The following is a 19,705-nucleotide window of genomic DNA, read 5'->3' on the forward strand; positions in this document are numbered from 1 at the left end:
CCCCTGTTGAGCCCCATGTGAGGCTCCCTACTCAGCGGGGAGTCTGCTTCTCTTCTCTCTGCCTGCTGCTCCCCCACTCATGCGCTCTCTCGCACCCTCTCTCTCTCTCAAATAAATAAAATCTTAAAAAAAATAAAAGTTTTGGGCGACTGGGTGGCTCAGTTGGTTAAGCGACTGCCTTCAGCTCAGGTCATGATCCTGGAGTCCCGGGATCGAGTCCCACATCCGGGTCCCTGCTCAGTAGGGAGTCTGCTTCTCCCTCTGACCCTCTTCCCTCTCGTGCCCTCTATCTCTCATTCTCTCTCTCTCAAATAAATAAATAAAATCTTTATAAATAAGAAAAATAAAAGTGTTTAAAAATGGATTAAGTTCAGGATATAAGATTGTGCATAGAAATAATGGATTATAGCTCTTTGAGGAAGACGCGGTCGCAGCTGCAGCGGTGATTTGCACGCCCCGCTCCTGCTCCTGACTCACGGCTGTTCTCACTGAGAAACTCACTGAGGAACAAGTCGGTCAGGAAGCCGCGCCGCAGCCATGGCTTTTAAAGACACAGGGAAGACACCCGTGGAACCGGACGTGGCGATTCACCGAATTAGAATTACTCTCACCAGCCGCAACATAAAATCTTTGGAAAAGGTATGTGCTGACTTGATCAGAGGCGCAAAGGAAAAGAATCTCAAAGTGAAAGGACCGGTTCGGATGCCTACCAAGACTCTTGAGAATCACTACAAGAAAAACTCCTTGTGGTGAAGGTTCTAAGACCTGGGATCGTTTTCAGATGAGGATCCACAAGCGACTCATTGATTTGCACAGTCCTTCTGAGATTGTTAAGCAGATTACTTCCATCAGTATTGAGCCAGGAGTTGAGGTTGAAGTCACCATTGCAGATGCTTAAATCAACCTTTTTAATAAATTGATTATCAGTTGTTAAAAAAAAAAGAAATAATGGATTATAGTGTTGAAATTTTTTTTTAAAGTTTTGGCATATTAGATGAATACTATCCCTGGGTAAAATATAACAAAGAAAGATGATTATAGGATGAGAACCTGGATATCCTTCTTTAAGCCCACCAAGGGTTTTATTTCCAGTCTCCACCAATTCACTCTCATCAGACTTCTTAGCATATTCTACCACTTCTTTTGTGCAGACTTCAAAGAAGTCGCAGAGATGTGTACTGATAGGACAAAAATAAACACAAGGATACAGAAATGCTTTTTTAGCATACAAATCACAGAGCAATTCAAAATACCTAGTTATTGGATAAGGAAGGAAAACAAAAACATGATTTCCTGCATAACTAGAGGTAACCTTGCAGGAAATTAGTAATTATCCATTAATAAAACAATGCAAACGGTAGTATAGGTATAATCCAGTTTCCTCTCGATGGCCTGCGAATTCTTCTGCAGGCTTAGATCTTCTGGATTGAGTGATGGAAAAATTACTATTTCTGATCTGTTTAGAGCAGAGAACAAACTCTTTTGTTCAATGTTTCTTAAAAAAAACAAACATACAACCAGTTTATCTTATTAGAGTAGAATTCATTTTCTCTCTATTTTTTATGGAGCTAGTACATAAAGAAGACATTTTCATGGCAAAAATAATGTCTGGCAACATATTTTACCCATTCTATTTAAAGCTAGTTTTCTAGGCTGAAAATATAGTTTTGGGAAGGAGGAAAGTGAGTTACATGTGGGGAGAATGCATCATTTGAGGTGGAGGGATGAAATACATTTTGAAAAATATGAAAATAGTGTATGGATATATGTTCATTTCTTAATTTGAGAACCTATCTGTTGTATGAAATATTGCATTACAACCCTACAGCCAGAATTGAAGTTTTCAATTTTCAAGCCTCTTATTGTCAATGGATTACCTTCAGAAGGTCTCCATCCCTGTGACTCAAAAGTCCTCAAAAAGAAAAGTTTAAGTTTCAAATATTTTTGTTTTTGTTTAATTTCAACTTAAATTGTTTGATATATAAATATATATATGAAAGCATTTCTATGTAAAGATTTATAGATATGTTTTTTAATAAAATAAATTTCCTCAGTGTCTCAGGCTTGAAGTGACTAATCACTGGAATATAGTCACAGTCATACCCCACATGTAGTCATGTTTCTTGAAATAGAAGGCATTGAAGCATCCAGTTTCTCACTGAATAGTTCGGTGGCTTGAGGGTTGTAGGAGAGGGTGAGGTGACCATGTGAATTATAAATATTCATATTACACATAAATGGATTAAGCAAAAGCTAAATGTATTAGTCTTCTGAGGCTGCCATAACAAAGGACCACAAACGGGGTTGTTTAAAACAAAATAAATTTATTATTCTCTTGGTTCTGGAGTCTGGAAATCCAAAACAAAGATATTGTCACCTTCCAAGGCTTTAGTGGAGGAGGCTTTCTTGTCTCATCCTAACTTCTCGTATTTGCAGGTAATTCTTGCTCTTCTTTGGTTTGTAGATGCATCACTCCAACTCCCTCTGTCTTCACATAACTGTCTTCCTGTGTGTCTATTCTTGTGTTTCTTTTTGCTTTATAATGACAGCAGACAGCTGTCACATTGCGAAGGGCCCACCTTACTCCAGTATAACCTCAAGTTAACTGAATTATTTACATATGGAGTGGCTTTATTTTCAAATAAGGTGTCATTCTGAGATTCAAGGAAAAACATGAAGTTTTGGTGGATATGGTTCAATCCAGTACATTAAGTAATGTTTATCTTTTTTATAACTCTCATCCTTAGGAAAAAGACCTTGAATTGAAGACTATAGATTAAATATCAAGAGATTTCACTTCTACTTTCAAGTTACAGTAAGTCTATTTGTCCTAAAATTTATTGAAATCTTAAATATTGAGATGGTACCTTATTTAATATGGGTTGAACAATGTGTAAAATCATTGATATAAATGGACAGAGACATTTACTGTAATTGCCTTTATATGTTTGATAAAAGAGAAATACAATTTGGGCAAAAGGATGGATGGAGTATTAATGGGATTAATCAGTGTGCTGATGTGAATAGTAGCTTAAGTAGAACTGCCCTAAAGCAATAGGCACTTAAAAAGGAGCTATTTGGGGAAAAAAAAATCTCATGTTTCAAGAATTCATGTGAGTATTACTAAGGTTAAGAAACTCAGGTATATGTCAAAGTAACTACCATTACTCATTCATTATTTAATAAATATTTATTAAATATCAACTACATGTTCGGCTCCATGTAGGTGCTATGCAGTACACAGAGAGAAGTACAAATATGGTTTATAGTTTTAGTCCAAAACCTTGAGAAAATATGTCCTAGAATTTCCAGTGGTAGAAACCTGAGTTAGAAAGGATTATAACACCTCCATAGTCCTTTTTTAAAGATATTAAAAACATTTTTTAAGAATTGTATCTAAAAACCTAAAATATGAAAAGGCAATGGAAAGTAGCATGTCATTCAATCCCACAACTTTTAATTATGTCTGTTAGTTCACAAGCAGAACAATATTTATAGGTGTCTAACAATTTCATATTGAGTTACTATAGAATTTTTTAAAGTGAACTGTATTGTGTTCTGCTTTCTTTGTTCCAAATGTACTTATTAGAACACTGAGAACAATTTCTTACTGTCATGAAAACACACTTACTATTTAATTCCAATAGTTCTCCCTGGGGGAATTGAAATTTCAGTAGTGTGTTTGTATTGACTAAGTGGTCATATAATTGTTTAAGAGGTTAGCAGATTCTCTCTATTTTAATTTTTAAAAAAATTTAAAATTTTTATTTTAATTCCACTGTCATTAACATATAGGGTTATATTAGTTTCACGTGTGCAATATAATGATTCAATGATTTTATACATTACCCAGTGCTTATCATGATAAATGTACTCTTAATCCTGTTCACTTATTTCACTCATTCCCTCACCCACCTTCCCTCTGGTAACCATCAGTTTGTTCTCTAAGTTAAGAGTTGTTTTTGGTTTGTCTCTTTGCTCATTTGTTTTGTTTCTTAACTTCCACATATGAGTGAAATCATATGGTATTTGTCTTTCTCTGACTAACTTATTTCCCTTAACATTATACTCTCTAGATCCATCTGTGTTATTGCAAATGGCAAGATTTCATTATTTTTTATTGCCAAGTAATATTCCATATATATGTATATGTACGTGTGTGTGTGTGTGTGTGTGTGTGTGTGTGTGTATCTCACATCTTCTTTAGCCATCCATCTATTGATGGACACTTGGGTTGTTTCCATAATTTGTCTATTATAAATAATGCTGCCTAAATATAGGGGTGTGCATATATTTTTTCAAATTAGTGTTTTTGTATTCTCTGGGTAAATAGTAGTGCAATTACTGTATCATATGGTAATTCTATTTTTTAATTTTTTGAGGAATCTCCATATTGTCTTCCACAGAAACTGCACCAGTTTACAGTCCCACCAATAGTACAGGAGGGTTCCTTTTACTTCACATCCTCACCAATACTTGTTTCTTGTGTTTTTGATTTTGGCCATTCTGACAGGTGTGAGGTGATAACTCATTGTAGTTTTGATTGACATTTCCCTAATGAAGTGATGTTGAGCATCTTTTCATGTGTTTGTTGGTCATCTGTATGTCTTTAGAGAAATTCTTCATTCAAAGAAGACTAAATTACAGAGAACTAGGTTTAACTTTAATGTTAATTCACTTATTTATTAAGTTACTCATTCAATAAGTATTTGAGTACCTATTCTAATGCATCCATTGTTCTGTTCAGTTGTGATACATCAGTGAAAAAGAGACCAAAAAATCCTATATTCAAGGAGCTTGCCTTCCAGTATCAGTGAGCCAATGAGCAAAAAATGTACTAAATAAGTAAAAATAGCAAGTTTATAAAAAGGTTCTAAGTGTTATGGGAAAAAATAAGGTAAGGGGAATTTGGTATGGCAGCTGTGGGGTGTTTATTTTATTAGAGTGGTCTGGAAATACTACATTGTGAATTTGAAATTTGAGCACAGACTCGGAACTCTATGAATGTGAAGAGCATTCCAAGTAAATGAAATAGAGCAAAGGTTCTAAGGCAGGGTATTTGAGGTCAGCCAGGAGGCCAGTGTGGCTGTGATTTCATAAAGGAGGGACAGAAGAACAGTGGAGAGGAGGTTAGAAAAATGAAGGGAGAGCCAAATCAAGTAGGACCTGCTAGGTAAGCCACAGTAAAGACATTGCTTTTCCTTTTAGGGAAATTGAGAAACATTTTAAGCAGATGAATGATTTAATCTTATTCATGTTTCTAAAAGGTAACTATTTTTTTTTTTTTCTGGGTGACTAGAGAAGAGTAAGGCTAGAAGCAGGAAAAGCTGTAGGGTATATTATTAATCCTAGTGAGAGACAATAGTGACTTGAACCAAAATTTGTAGTAGTGGTAGATATAGTAATATGTGGTCACATTCTGGATATACTTTAAAGGTAGAGCAAACTAGATTCCCCTACACATTGGGTGTTGGTTGTGAGCAGGAGAAAAGATTTTAGGATGCCGGTAAAAATTTTGGCTTAAGTAATAGGATCAATGGATTTGGTATCAACTAAGCAGGAAAGCTGGGGGGGGGGGTAGGTAGGGTTTTGGGAGAAGATGTTCAGTTTTGGAAATACTGAAAGTTTCCAAGGGAAGATGTCATTGGCAACTGAATTCCATAGTTTAAATTCAAAAGAGAAGACTAGGAAAGTTGTGGGAGATGGGCTAAATGAATGATAGGTATTAAGGAGGGCATTTGTGATGCACTGGGTGTTATATGTATGTATGTATAGTGAATAACTAAACTCTATACCTGAAACTAATTTTACTATATATGTTAACAAACTAGAATTTAAATTAAAAATTGAAATAAAAAACCAATCCACAATAAAAATAACAACAAACAAAAAAATTTCTGAATAGAAAGTATACTTAAATCTTTGAAAGTGGGTAACTTTATGGGAAACTCTTGAGTTTCTTTTGGCTGCTATAACAAATTATTACAAACTTGATGCCTTTAAATAACAGAAAATTACTCTCTCACAGTTCTGGCTACCGGATTTCCAAAATAAGTTTTTTCTTTCTTCTTCTTTCTTTTTTTACCTTTTTTCTTTTTTTTCCAAAATCAGTGTCTGAGTCTATATCAAGGCATGTTCTCTCTCTGGGAGCTAATGAAATTCCATTCCTTGTTTCTTTCATCTTCTAATGCTTTGGCTTAAAGCTCCATCACTTAGATGATTGCCTCCATGTTCACACTGCTTCATCCTCTTCTGTCTCTGTAAAATCTCCCTCTGCCTCCCTTATAGATGGGTATATGTGATTGTATTTAGGGCTCAAAAGGATGAAATAAGATAACTTCCATCTTAAGATACTTATTTAGTAACATCTGCAAAGACTTTTTACAAATAAAGTAACATTCCCAGGACTTAATATCTTTTTTTTGAGGTGGGGGGTCATTATTTAGTCTACTACAATCAGCAAAAGAATGAGTGTAGATATACAAGGATAAATAATGAACACTTATTGCCTCTTTTATTGTTTACAGCTTTATGGAAATATAATTGAAGCATTATAAACTGTTCATATATTGTGTAGTGTTTGATGAGTTTTGACACATATACATCAATGAAAACATTACCACTATCGAGGTAATAAACATTTGAATCACCCTGAAAAGTTTTATTGTTACCGCTATGTAATCTGTCCCTCATCCCTAGCTCAAACTAAACAGTGATTTTATAGATTATAGATTATTTTGAATTTTCTAGAATTAAAACAATGGAATTATGTGGAATACAGAATTTTCTGGGCAGTCTGGATTCACATTGCGTAAAACACTGGTTTCATTCCTTTGCATTGCTGAGTGTATTCCATTGTATAAATATAACACAGTATTTTTATATTTCACTTTTTGATTAATATTTGGTTTGTATCCAATTTTTCTCTATTAGAAATAAAGATGCTATCAATATTCACCTAATGGCCTTCTTTAGATATGTGCTTTTATTTCTCTTGGGTAATTACCAAGAAGTGAAAGCTGATTTTATGCTATCTTTAGTATTTTAAAAAATTTTCTTTTAGAATAGTTTTAGATTTATGGAAAAGATGAAAAGATAGAATTCCTGTGTACTTTTCATTCAGTTTTCTTTATTGCTCATGTAATACGTAACTATGGTACACTTGTCACAAAGAATGAAGAATATAAAAGTAAATGCTTTATTTTAATTTCCTTGTTTTTTTTCTAATATTTTTTCCAGAATTCTATCTAGGATACCATATTACATTTAGTTATCACTCTCCTTAAGCTTTTCTAGACTGTGGTAATATTTTGGACTTCTTGTTTTTGATGACCCTCACAGTCTTGAGGCATACTGGTCAGGTAATTTGTAGAATGTCTTTCAGTTTGGGTTTGTCTGGTGTTTTGCTTGTGACTAGACAGGGGCTATGTCTTGCGTGAAATTCCACATAACTAAAGCACCATTCTTATCACATTCACATCAATGATATATGCTCTCAATATACTTTAGCACTGATAATGTTAAACTTGGTCACATGGCTGAGACAGTGTTTGTCAGTTTTCTCCATTGTAGAGTTACTGTTTTCTTCATATAGTAACATTTTTTAATTTACTTTTTAATTAACATATAATGTATTATTTGTTTCAGGGGTACAGTTCTTTTTATTTTAAATTACTGGCATAGATGATCCTTTATATAAGTTACATGTATAATCACATTCATCTGCACAATAATGCTGTATTTTTGCATGCAAAGTAGGTATTTGAAATCATTCATTCATATATTCGAGTGAAGAATAATTCAAGCAGGGGTGCCTCGATAGCTCAGTTGGTTAAGTCTCTGACTCTTGATTTTAGCTCAGGTCTCGATTTCAGGGTTGTGAGTTCAAGCATCACACTGGGCTCCATGCTGGGCATAGAGCCTACTTAAAAAAAAATAATAAATAAAAGAATTCAAGCAACATGCAAAGCACAAGGTATATTTAAAAAATATTCTTAACCTTAATTAATTTGCAGACTAGTTGTTTTAATCTCTTCTGTGAAGGACGTTGATATGTACAAAGTGTCATTCTGTCATATCAGTTGCACTTAAGTCTGGGGAGGGGCAGACATGGAAGGCTTTACAGAAGAGATATTAAAAATCTCATGTTCTGTAGAAAATCATTTGTGCAGTTGGAATTATAGTAATTCTGTGTCAATATAGTAACTTTTAAAGAAACTCTTAAACTGTTTTCCAAAGTGATTATAATATATTTCCTCTATGAGAGTTTCAGTTCCTCTCTTTGTCAACACTTTACATGGTCAGTCTTTGAAATTTATACATTCCAGCGGGTATGCAGTAGTTTTTCATTGTAGTCCTCACTTGTATTTTATTTGTATTTTCCTAATGACAAATGATGATTAGCCTCTCCCCATGTGCATATTTGCCATCCATAGATCTTCTTTAGAAAATTACTTTTTTCAAATCTTTTGTTCATTTTGAAATTAGCTTGTCATTTTATAATTGAGTTGTAAGCATTCTTTATTTTCTGGATATAAGTCCTTTATCAGATATGTTTTGAAAATATTTTCTCCAATTTTGTGTTTTAACTTTTATTTTTCATAAACGTAGCATTTGAGGAGCAGAAATTTTTAATTTTGATCAAGACTAGTTCATAAAATTTCCTTTTATGCTTTATATGTGTGTTACTATATCAGAAATGTTTGCCTAAAATCACCAAATGTTTTATGTTTTCTTTTAGAAGTTTAATAGTTTTAGCACCTATATCAAATCTGTGATATATACTAAGTTACTTATTATATAATATGTAAGTTAAGAGTTGAGGTTCTTTTTTAACATTAGATTTCCAATTTCCCTCTCTTGCAGATAATACTGTCTTTTTTGGACATCACTTATTAAAATTTGTCTTTACTACCTTTGAAAATCATTGTTACCAACTGTTTATCACCCTATTTCAGGGCTCTTGATTTTGTTCCATTTTTCTATATGTCTATTTTTAAACAAATACTCTATTGAGTATTATACTTTTGTATTTTCTTAAGATTAGTTATTATTAATACTCCAGCTTATTTTTTTCCAAAATTAAATACTTCACCACTCAAAAGTATAATATTTGCAATGTCTGACAGGCAATAAAAATGTTTAGACTTTCAAGAAAGGAGGAAACTATAACACACGTTTAAGAGAAAGATAAATAATAAAAACAGACCCAGAAAAACACAGTTGATAGAGTTAGTACACATGGATGTTAAATATGTGTTAATAATCTTATATCAAGAAGGAAGCAGAAATCTTAAGCATGACAAATAGATAAGAAAGATATACGGAAGATTCAGATCAAACTTCTAGAGATACAAACACTGTATTAGGTATAAAATATACTGGGTGGGATTAAGAGAAGTTAAGATACCACAAAAGAGATTACTAAACCTAACAAGAAACTTTAAAGATAAAACACAAATATAAAAAATGAGACAAACAAAGGAACAGAGACTAGTGAATCATGAGACATCAAGCACTATAGCATCTTTCAAGGATAATTTTTGTGTGCTACTAGTCCAATATCTGAAAACTGTTGTTTCATGTATTTGTCCAATTTATTATTGTTTAAGACTGAAATGTAAATCTGGTTTCCTAGAATTACACCATGGACAGGAGTGGAAATTTAGAACATATTGATTTTTTTTTTAAAGATTTTATTTATTTGTCAGAGAGCACAAGTAGGGGTGCTGCAGGCAGAGGGAGAGAGAGAAGCAGGCTCCCTGCTGAGCAAGGAGCCCAATGTGGGGCTCGATCCCAGGACCCTGGGATCATGACCTGAGACGAAGGCAGACGCTTAACCAACTGAGCCACTCAGGCGTTCCTAGAACACATTGATTCTGACCAAAGTTCTTACTATTTGTCTTTTACCTTATTTTTTGTGACCAAGCCAATACCCCATCCTTCAGGTAGTTTCAGTTACATTCCTTCAGGCCGACATTCCTGATAGGTACCCTAGCTACTTCAGAGTAGGAATACTGCTTTTAGTTTTACCAGTGGTTCTATGCTAAATCTCTGCTAGCAACTTCCAGAATGCTCTGAAAGCAATATGCCTCTTGAATTTCACTAACAAATGTCAATTTTCTGGCATCACTCTTTTCTAGCATTCATTCATGAACTTAATTAGCTCAGTCTCTAAGTAACACTTATCTCTTCCTAGCCCAATTATATGAGGTATGTATTACTGAATATAAATCATAAAGGAAAATAATTTGTTCACAAAGCTATTTCCTTGATGCTTACCATTTAGGGGATATCATATCCTCTGAATTTGAATTTTTTTAACTATAAATAACCTGTTTGGAGATCCTGAGAGTAATTTATGGTTAGGCCTTGATTTATGAATGGATGAAATATGGGGCTTGGTTTTGTACCTACTGAGAAAGTTCTTGGCCCAAAATTGTTACCTCAAATCTCAGAACTTGATAATGAAAATGTCATTATTAATATAGTGATTTGAAAGAAATCGACATTGGTCTTAAGTATTTTACTTACATGTTACAAAGTAATAAATGAATACATTCTGAAAGGGATAGAAACATAAGCTTTATCAACTATACTTTGGCAGAAATTATTTTCTTGGTTTACTTTTTGGTAGTTACTGAAAATTATGAGTGAGACTATGTAGGAAAAGAATAGAGAGATCTTCAGGGATAATTGAAGGGGAAAAAGAAGCACTTACGTGCACAGGGGCTAAAGATAAACTACCAATTTTACGATTTTATCTGAAGCTGACCTTTAATATAGCATAAAACATCTGAAGTTAATGTTGTGGTCTGTAGCCATGTGACTAAATTAATCTACAGTGACCATTAAAGGGGCAACTGACAAATACTACACAAAACCCACAACCTATCTAGTTAATTATCTACATTACTACATTTCTCTTGAGAAAAAAATGAGCAATTTTGTTCTAAAAATAAATATAGATATATATTTAAAATGTGTTCTGTCTGTGCAGAGTTCTGTTTCAGGTTTTATTTTTAGCTGTGGCTGTTTTTTATTTTTAAATATTGTTGGTATGATTTTTAATTTTTATTGATGTATAGTTGATATACAATGTTAATATCAGGAGTACAAGATAATGATTTGATAATTCTGCACATGTGGCATGCTCATCGTGATAAGGGTAATTACTCTCTATCACTTTATGCTGTTATTAATATATTATTAACTGTATTCCCTATGCTGTATTTTCATCAGCATGATTAATTATCCTGAAAATTTGTACCTCTTAATACCCTTCACCTATTTCACCCATCCCAACCACTGCTCCCCATCCCCCTCCTTCTCTGGCCACTACCAGTTTTGGTCTCTTTATTTATTAGTCTGTTTTTGTCTGGTGTGTTTTTATCCAAAAATAAGTCATGATGTTTCTTTCTCTGACTTATTTCAATTAGTATAATAATCTGTAGGTCCATCCATGTTGTCACAAAGGCAAAAGTTCATTCTTTTTTGTGGCTGAGTAAAATTTATTGTGTGTATATATATCCTGATTTATTTATCCATTCGTCTATTGATAGACACTTAGGTCACCAATGAATCTTGGCTATTGTCAATATTGCAATAATCGTGGGGGTGCATATATAGTTTAGAATTAGTTTTTGATAAATTTTCTTTGGATAAAAACCCCGCAATAAAATTACTGATTAGTATGGTATTTCTATTTTTAATTTTTTGAGGAGCTTTCATATTATATTTCCAAATATTTTCTGTACCATTTTACATTTCACCAACAGCATATGAGGGTTCCCTTCTCTCTACATCATTGCCAATTCTTGTTCTTTTTTTTTTTAATTCATGTTATTTCTTGTCCTTTTTGATACCAGCCATTATGACTGGTGTGAGGTGATATTTCACTGTGGTATCAATTTGCGCTTCCTTGTTGATAAGTGATGTTGAACATCTTTTCGGTATCTGTTGGCCATCTGTATGTCTTCTTTAGAAAAATATCTGTTCAGGGTCTCTGCCCATTTTGTAAATTAGATTACTATTTTTTTTTTTTTTGGTGTTGAGTTGTATGAGTTCTTTATATACTTTGAGGATATTAATTCTTTATCTGCTACCATTTGCAAATATCTTCTTCTACTTAGTTGGTTGCCTTTTTGTTTTGTTGATGTTTTGCTTCACTGTGCAAAAGTTTTTCAGTCTGATATGGTTCCAATTGTTTATTTTTGCTTTTGTTGCCCTTGCCTGAGTAGACATACCAGAAAAATATTGCTAAAGTTAATGTCCAAGAGATTACTGCCTGTATTTTCTTCTAGGAATGTTATGGTTTCAGGTTTCAAATTTATGTCTTTAATCCAATTTAAGCTTATTTTTGTGTATGGTCTAAGAAAGTGGTCCAGTTTTATTCTCATGCATATAACTGTCCTAATTTTCCCAGCACTGTTTGTTAAAGAGATTGTCTTTTCCTTATTGTATATTCTATGCCAGCATTTATATTCCATTTGTATTTAGTTGGAGTAATTTTTGTTTTTATCACTTCACTTTCTAACTGATCCATAGATGGGTCTTTTTTTATCCATTCAGTCATCCTATGTCTTTTGATTGGAACATTTAGATCATTTACATTTAAAGTAATTATTGATAGGTATGCACCAATAGTCATTTTGTTGTTTCCTGTTTTTTTTTTTATTTTGTAGTCCTTCTTTGTTCTTTCTTTGCTTGTTCTTTTCCATGTGATTTGATAATTTTCTTTAGTATTATGCTTGTTTTTTGTATGATTGAGCCTGGCATCAGGCTCCATGCTGGACTCAAAGCCTGCTTAAGATTCTCTCTCCTTTTCCCTCTGCTCCTACCCTACTGCTTGTGCATGCACTCTCTCTCTCAAAAAAACTAAAAATGAAAAAACAAATAAAAATCATCCTAAGCATGTAATAGTCTACCTTAAGTTGATGGTCACTTAAATTCAGGTATATTCTAAAAACACTACCTTTTTATCCTCCTGCCCACGTTTTATGTATGTGATGTCATATTTCACATTTTTTCTCTTTTTCTGAGTCCTCTAATTTTTAGTGTTACTGATTTTACTTTTGTCTTTCAACTTTCATATTATCTTTATAACTGATTGATCTACTACCTTTACTATATGTTTGCTTTTACCCATGCAATATTTTTCTTTCATAATTTTCTTGTCATGGCCTCTTCTCTTTCCATCTCCAGAAGTCTTTGACATTTTCTGTATGGCTAGTTTCATGGTGATGAACTCATTTAAATTTTGTCTGGGAAACTATCTCTCTTTCAATTCTGCATGATAACCTTGCTGGGTAGAGTATTCTTGGTTACAAGTTTTTTTCTCTCCAACACTTTGAATATATCATTTTACTCCTTTCTGGCCTGCAAATTTGCTGAAAAATCAGCTAATAGTCTTACACGGTTTCCCTTGTATGCACCTAGTTGCTTTTTACTTGCTATATTTAAGATTCTTCTTTTACCTTTAATTTTGTCATTTTAATTATTATCTCGGTGTAGATCTTGGCTTTATCTTGTTTGGGCCTCTCTGTGCTTCCTGGACTCAGATGTCTGCTTCCTTCCTAAGGTTAAGGAAGTTTTCAGCTATTATTTCCTCAGATAAGTTTTCTGCCCCTTTCTCTCTCTCTTTTTTTTTCTGGGACCCCCATAAAGCAAATGTTAGTGTGCTTGTTTTCCCAGTGGTTCCCTAACCTATTTTCATATTTTTAAAAATTTCTTTTTGCTGTTCAGCTAGGTGATTTCCATTACCCTATCTTCCAGATTGTTGATCTTTTCTCCTACATCCTCTAATTGCTGTTGATTCCCTGTAGTGTATTTTTTTCAACTATTGTATTCTTCAGAACTGATTGGCTCTTTTTTTAATGTTCTCTCTCTCATTGTTGAAGTCCTCACTGAGTTCATCCATTCTTTTCTCAAGTCCGGTGAGCATCTTTATCAACATTACTTTGAGCTCTTTATCAAGTAGGTTGCTTATCTCCATGTCATTTAGTTCCTTTTGTGATGTTTTGTTCTTTTATTTGGAGCATTTTCTTGTCTCCTTATTTTGTCTGACTTTATGTGTGTTTCTATGAATATTCTCCCAGTCTTGAAGGGGTGGCCTTTTGTAGGAACATGCCTTGTGTAGACTGTGTATGCCTGGTGGATTTAGCTGGCCAGCTGAGGCTTACTGGCATGGAATTTGGATTCTGGGTCACTCCACACAGGTGGCACAATGGCAGGGTAGCAGGAGCTGGAGTGGGTGCTGGGCTGGTGTCCTGGGGCTCTCTGTGCAGGAGCCCCCTGGCAAGACAGCTGGAACAGAAGCAGGTGCACCTGGGGTGTCATGGGTGCTTTTTGCCTGTGCTGCCTTGGCACAATGGATGAGTTTGTAGTGGGTGCAGGCTGGGGGTATCCTGGTATGCACCACATTTGGGCTGCCTGGTGGGATGGGTTGAGCTAAGGTGGGTATGGACAGGTGTGCTGAGCTAGTGTGGGCTAGGGGCCCAAGGCTTACTGAGGCAGCAGACTAGCTACAGCACCAGATCCTGCTTCTGTCTGTGCTATCAAGGTTGAGAGGGAATGTAAACAATAGGGCTCCCCAGCACTTTTGACCCTGGAGAGAATTCCAGGTGTTAACTCCACTGTTGGGTGGACACTTTAGGGTTAGTTCACTTATAGGTTAGTTTCCCTTTATTTTTTTTTTATGAGATAATTAATACTTTAATTAGAACAACTGAGTGTGCTTTTTAAGAATACAGTGAGCTCATCAGTATCTCAAACAGTACTCTCTTGGCTTCTCTTCCTTTGCTTTGCTTTTAAAGAAAGTTTTTCCAGGTTAGTTTCCCTTTAAACTGTTGCTTTTTTTCTGTGCCTCAGGGCAGGCAAACCTGCATTGGTTCCTGAGTGATAGCTCTCCCTACTGAAGTTTGCAGCATTGGGATTGGGGTTTCCATTGTTACTGTGTCTGTGTCTCTCCTGTTGTTCTCTATGTGGTCTCTCTATCCTTTGTTAAATAGAAATCATTCAATCAGCCCTCAGTCATTCAGGAGGAATTGCTCCATATGTAGGTATAGATTTAGTATGTCCACAGAAGGAGGTGAGTCCAGGGTCTATCTACTCCACCATCTTAGACCCCTCCCTCTGTGCCTAGTTATTTTAATAGATATTTTCAGTTCATTAAAATTACACCAATTAAGGAAGTTGTTTTCTAAGAAATGAACACATCTCAAGATGGTTTGTCTTTCTTGGTCAAGGACTTTTCAAAGAAGAATTGAGACACTTGAATAAGGAGGGTATATTGGTCTCATCTAATTTCTTATACTGAAAGATGATAGAGAAGGAAAGAAGGAGCCTAAAACAATAGCAGAATCCACCTACTTCAAATGGCAATCCCATTTTGGTAGAAGACCCAGATTCCCTGGCAGGGCTATTCAGGGAAGCTTATGCTTACTTGAATCTGTTCACATCTAATGAATACAGATTTTTTTGAAAATTTGTGTGGCTGCTAAAGCCACAGAGTTGAAATATCTACTTACCATTTTGCAAAAAAAAAATCTAATTTTATGGCTAAAATTTATATCTTGCTGACAGATAGTTTTAGTTATCTGAAGAGACAAGAGTAAGATAAGAGAAGGAAAAAAAGGAATTTCATTATATGAACTAAATATTTCAGAGAGTAAAGTTCCATTTTGTCTATAAAGACTCTACTTACTTAAAGCCTCATTAATTATAACTACAGACATTTTGGAACTTATGTATTGGCTTGGATTACACTGTAACTTTTTCCAGTTTCTATTATAAGCTTGAAGACAGATACAAAACATTTGACAAAATGACACTTGTATTTCCTACTTGTATTTCCCCTCAGCAACAATAACTTGGCAGCCATCCATAGACAAAAATATCTTTGTGGGAAGTTCAAGATCAAGGTAGGATATTGTGAACTTCTGGAGGAGCCAAGACCAAGAAGGTCTATTTTGAGGAAGCAGACCTGTGCCCAGGTGACCAACTCACTGACCGTAGACCTAAATCCAGACAGTGTTCTGCCACTCAGTGGACTAGGCTGCAACACCATTTGGCCTTGGTCCTGCCACTGGCACCATTCACCAAGGGACTCAGCAGGAGTCCACCCATACCCTGGGTAACAGACCAAGACCTGGTACTTGGCTGTGGACCCTAGATGACCTGTGACCCAGCTCTAGCCCCTCTTAGCTTCTAGTTCTGCCAGTCCAAAACCAGGCAGGAGACACACCTGTCCAAGATTTAAGGCAAGCCCTCTGGCTTTGGTCCAGTCCAATTGCAGATTCTGAAATGGCCCTGTAACTCAGTTTCATCCCCTCCCAGCTACAGTCTGGAAGTGATCCTGCCTGCTCAGAAATTCATGAGAAGACACACTCATCTGAGCCTTTGGAGGAAGGACTGCTGGCTTTGGTCTGAGTGCAGATAATAAAGCATCCCTGTGACTTGGTTCCTGCCCCTCTGAACTGTAGTCTGGGGCCAATACTGCCTATCCAGGTTTTTCCCAGTGACCAGGTTGGAGCTCTTCTAGGGACCGAGGGGGAGCAACACCTATCTGGCAAACCTGATTACATGCATGCTATTAAAATCCATAAAATGGCTTAATGGATGAAAAAAAGGTATAGAACAATATTCTGTCTATATTATTAGAACTGAAGAGAGAAACAGGCAGCGATACAATAATAGGTAACTTCAATATCCCACCTTCATAAATGAATGGATCTTCCCAACAGATAATCAATAAGGAAACATTGGACTTCAATAACATTACAGATCAAATGGATTTATCAAACATATATAGAACAGTTCATCCAACACAGCAGAATACACATTATTCTCAAGTATACAAAAACATCCTGCAAGATAGTCTATATGTTGGGTTACAGAACAAGTTTTAATAAATTTAAGTTTGAAATCATATCAAGTATTTTTTCTGTCCACTATGGTATAAAGCTATAAATCAGTAACAGGAAAATTGAAAAATTCACAAACAAGAGCAAATTAAACATCACATGTCTAACAACAATGGGTCAAGAAAGAAATCAAAAGGGAAATAAAAAAGTTTTAAGATAGACAAAAATGAAAATACAAATGCCAGATCTTGCAGGATGTAGAAAAAGCAAATTTATAAGGGAAATTTAGAGTGATAAATACCATTAACAATAACAAAAAAAAAACCCTCAAACCAACAAATTTATTCCAAGGATCTATAAAAATAACAAAATACTAAACACAAATTTAGCAGAAGGAAGGAAATAATAAAGTTAGAGCAGAAATACATGAAATTGAGACTTGAAAGACAATAAGGAAGATAAACTAAGAGTTGGTTTCTTGAAAAGATAAACATATTGACAAAACTTTAGCAAGACTGCTGAGAAATAAAAGGACTGCATTATAAATGAGAGAGGAGATATTACAACTGATACTACAGAAATACAAATGATTATAAGAGACTGCTATGAAAAATTATATGCCAACAAATTAGAAAACCTAAAAGAAATTGATAAATTCCCAGAAACATACAAACTTCTAAGATTGAATCATGAAGAAATAGAAAACCTTAACAGAACAATAATGGGCAAGAAGATTGAAGCAGTAATCAAAAACCTCCCAACACAAAAAAAGTAGTGAGTTCTACTAATCACTTAAAGATTTTCTGTCCTTTTCAAACTCTTCCAAAAAATTGAAGAGGTGTAAATACTTGCAGATTCATTTCATGAGGCCAGCATTACCCTCATACCAAAGCTAGACAAGGATACTTCAAGAAAATAACATTCCACGCTAATATCATGCAAAAATCCTCAACAAAATGCTATTAAACCAAATTCAACAGCACATTAAAAGAACCATACACAGTGATGAGGTGGGATTTATCCCCAGGATGCCAGGGTGGTTAAATACATGCAAAACAATAAACATGATATACCATATTAACAGAATAAAGGATAAGACTCCCATAATCATTTCAATAGATGTGGGAAAAAAAAAAAAAAAACATGAGAAAAGTCAACATCCATTCATGATAAAAACTAAACAAATTAGTATAGAATGGATGTACCTCAACATAATAAAGTCCAAATATGATGAGCCCACAGCTAACCTCCTAATCAATGCTAAGAAGCTGAAAGCTTTCCCTTTAAGATCAAGAATAAGACAAGGGTATCCACTCTTACCACTTCTATTCAATATAATATTGGAAGTCCTAGCCAGAGAAATTTGGCAAGAAAAGAAATAAAAGTTATCTAAGTCAGAAAGGAAGAAGTTAAATTTGTCTCCTTTTGCAGATGATATGATCTTACATATAGAAAACACCATCAAAAAACACCAAAAGCGGCACCTGCGTGGTTCAGTTGGTTAGGCGTCTGTCTTTGGCTCAGGTTGTGATCCCAGAATCTTGGGATTGAGCCCCATTTTGGGCTCCCCGCTCAGCGAGAATCCTGCTTCTCCCTCTGCCTGCCACTCCCCCTGCTTGTGCTCTCTCATTCTCTCTCTCTCTGTCAAATAAATAAATAAATAAAATCTTAAAAAAAATCAAAGAATGGTTAAAACTAAAATAAACTTGTTTAAGTTTCAGTATATAAAATCAATACATAAGATCAGTTGCATTTCTATATACAATAAACAATTCAAAAAAGAAATTAGGAAAATAATCCCTTTTACAATAACATTAAAAAGAATAAAATACTGAGGGAGGATTTAGCCAAGAAGTAGAAGTTCTGTACACTGAAAATTATAAAATATTGATAAGAGAAGTTGAAAAGACACAAATGGAAAAATACTCTGTGTTCATTGTTTAGAAGAACTATTATTGGTAAGAGATTCACATCACCCAGAGCAATCTACACATTCAATATAATCCCTATTAAAATTGCAATAGCATTTTTGACATAAATAGGAAAAGCAATCCTAAAATTAGTTTGGAACCACAAAAAAAAAATCTCAAATAGCCAAAGCAATCTTGAGAAAGAAGAAAGCTGGAGGTACCATACTTCCTGATTTCAAACTGTATTACAAAGCTATAGTAATCAAAATAGTATGGTACTGGCATAAAAGGAGACACATAGAGACCTAGGAAACAGAATTAAGAGCCTAGAAATAAACCCATGCATATTTAATTAATCTTTGACAAGGATGCTAAGAATAAACAATAAAGCAATGGTAGTCTTTTCAATAAATGGTGCTAGGAAAATTGAATATCCACATACAAAGACTGAAATTAAACACCTTATACCATACAGAGAAAGGATTATACCATACTCAAAATGGATTAAAGATTTAAATGTAAGACCTGAAACCATGAAACTTCTAGAAGAAAACATAGGGGAAAAGCTCCTTGACCTTAGTCTTGGCAATGATTGGATTTGACACCAAAAGCATAAGCAACAAAAGCAAAAATAAACAAATGGGACTGCCTCAAACTAAAAGGCTTCTCTATTGCAAAAGAAAAGCCTCGTACAGTATTGGTGGAAATATAAATTGATATAGCCATTATGGAAAATGTATGGAAATTCATCAAAAAATTAAAAATAAAACTCCCATATGTTCTAGCAATCCCACTTCTGGGTACATATCCAAAGGAAATGAAATCAGGGTCTCAAAAAGATATCTGTACTCCCATGTTCATTATAGCATTATTCAAAATAGCCAAGATATGGACACAACTTAAATGTCCACTGATAGATGAATGGATGAGACA

At 34.5% G+C, this 19,705-nt stretch overlaps 1 pseudogene; it reads left to right on the top strand.

Annotated features, from left to right (window-relative positions):
- The first annotated feature begins 506 nt into the window (after nt 1-506).
- On the top strand, nt 507-939 carry LOC114204536 (small ribosomal subunit protein uS10 pseudogene; annotated as a pseudogene).
- Nucleotides 940-19,705: the final 18,766 nt, after the last annotated feature.

The sequence above is a fragment of the Eumetopias jubatus genome, unplaced genomic scaffold, assembly GCF_037043125.1.
Source record: "Eumetopias jubatus isolate StellerSeaLion01/CBP00866 unplaced genomic scaffold, mEumJub1_p1.0 scaffold_6, whole genome shotgun sequence".
Classification (NCBI taxonomy): domain Eukaryota; kingdom Metazoa; phylum Chordata; class Mammalia; order Carnivora; family Otariidae; genus Eumetopias; species Eumetopias jubatus.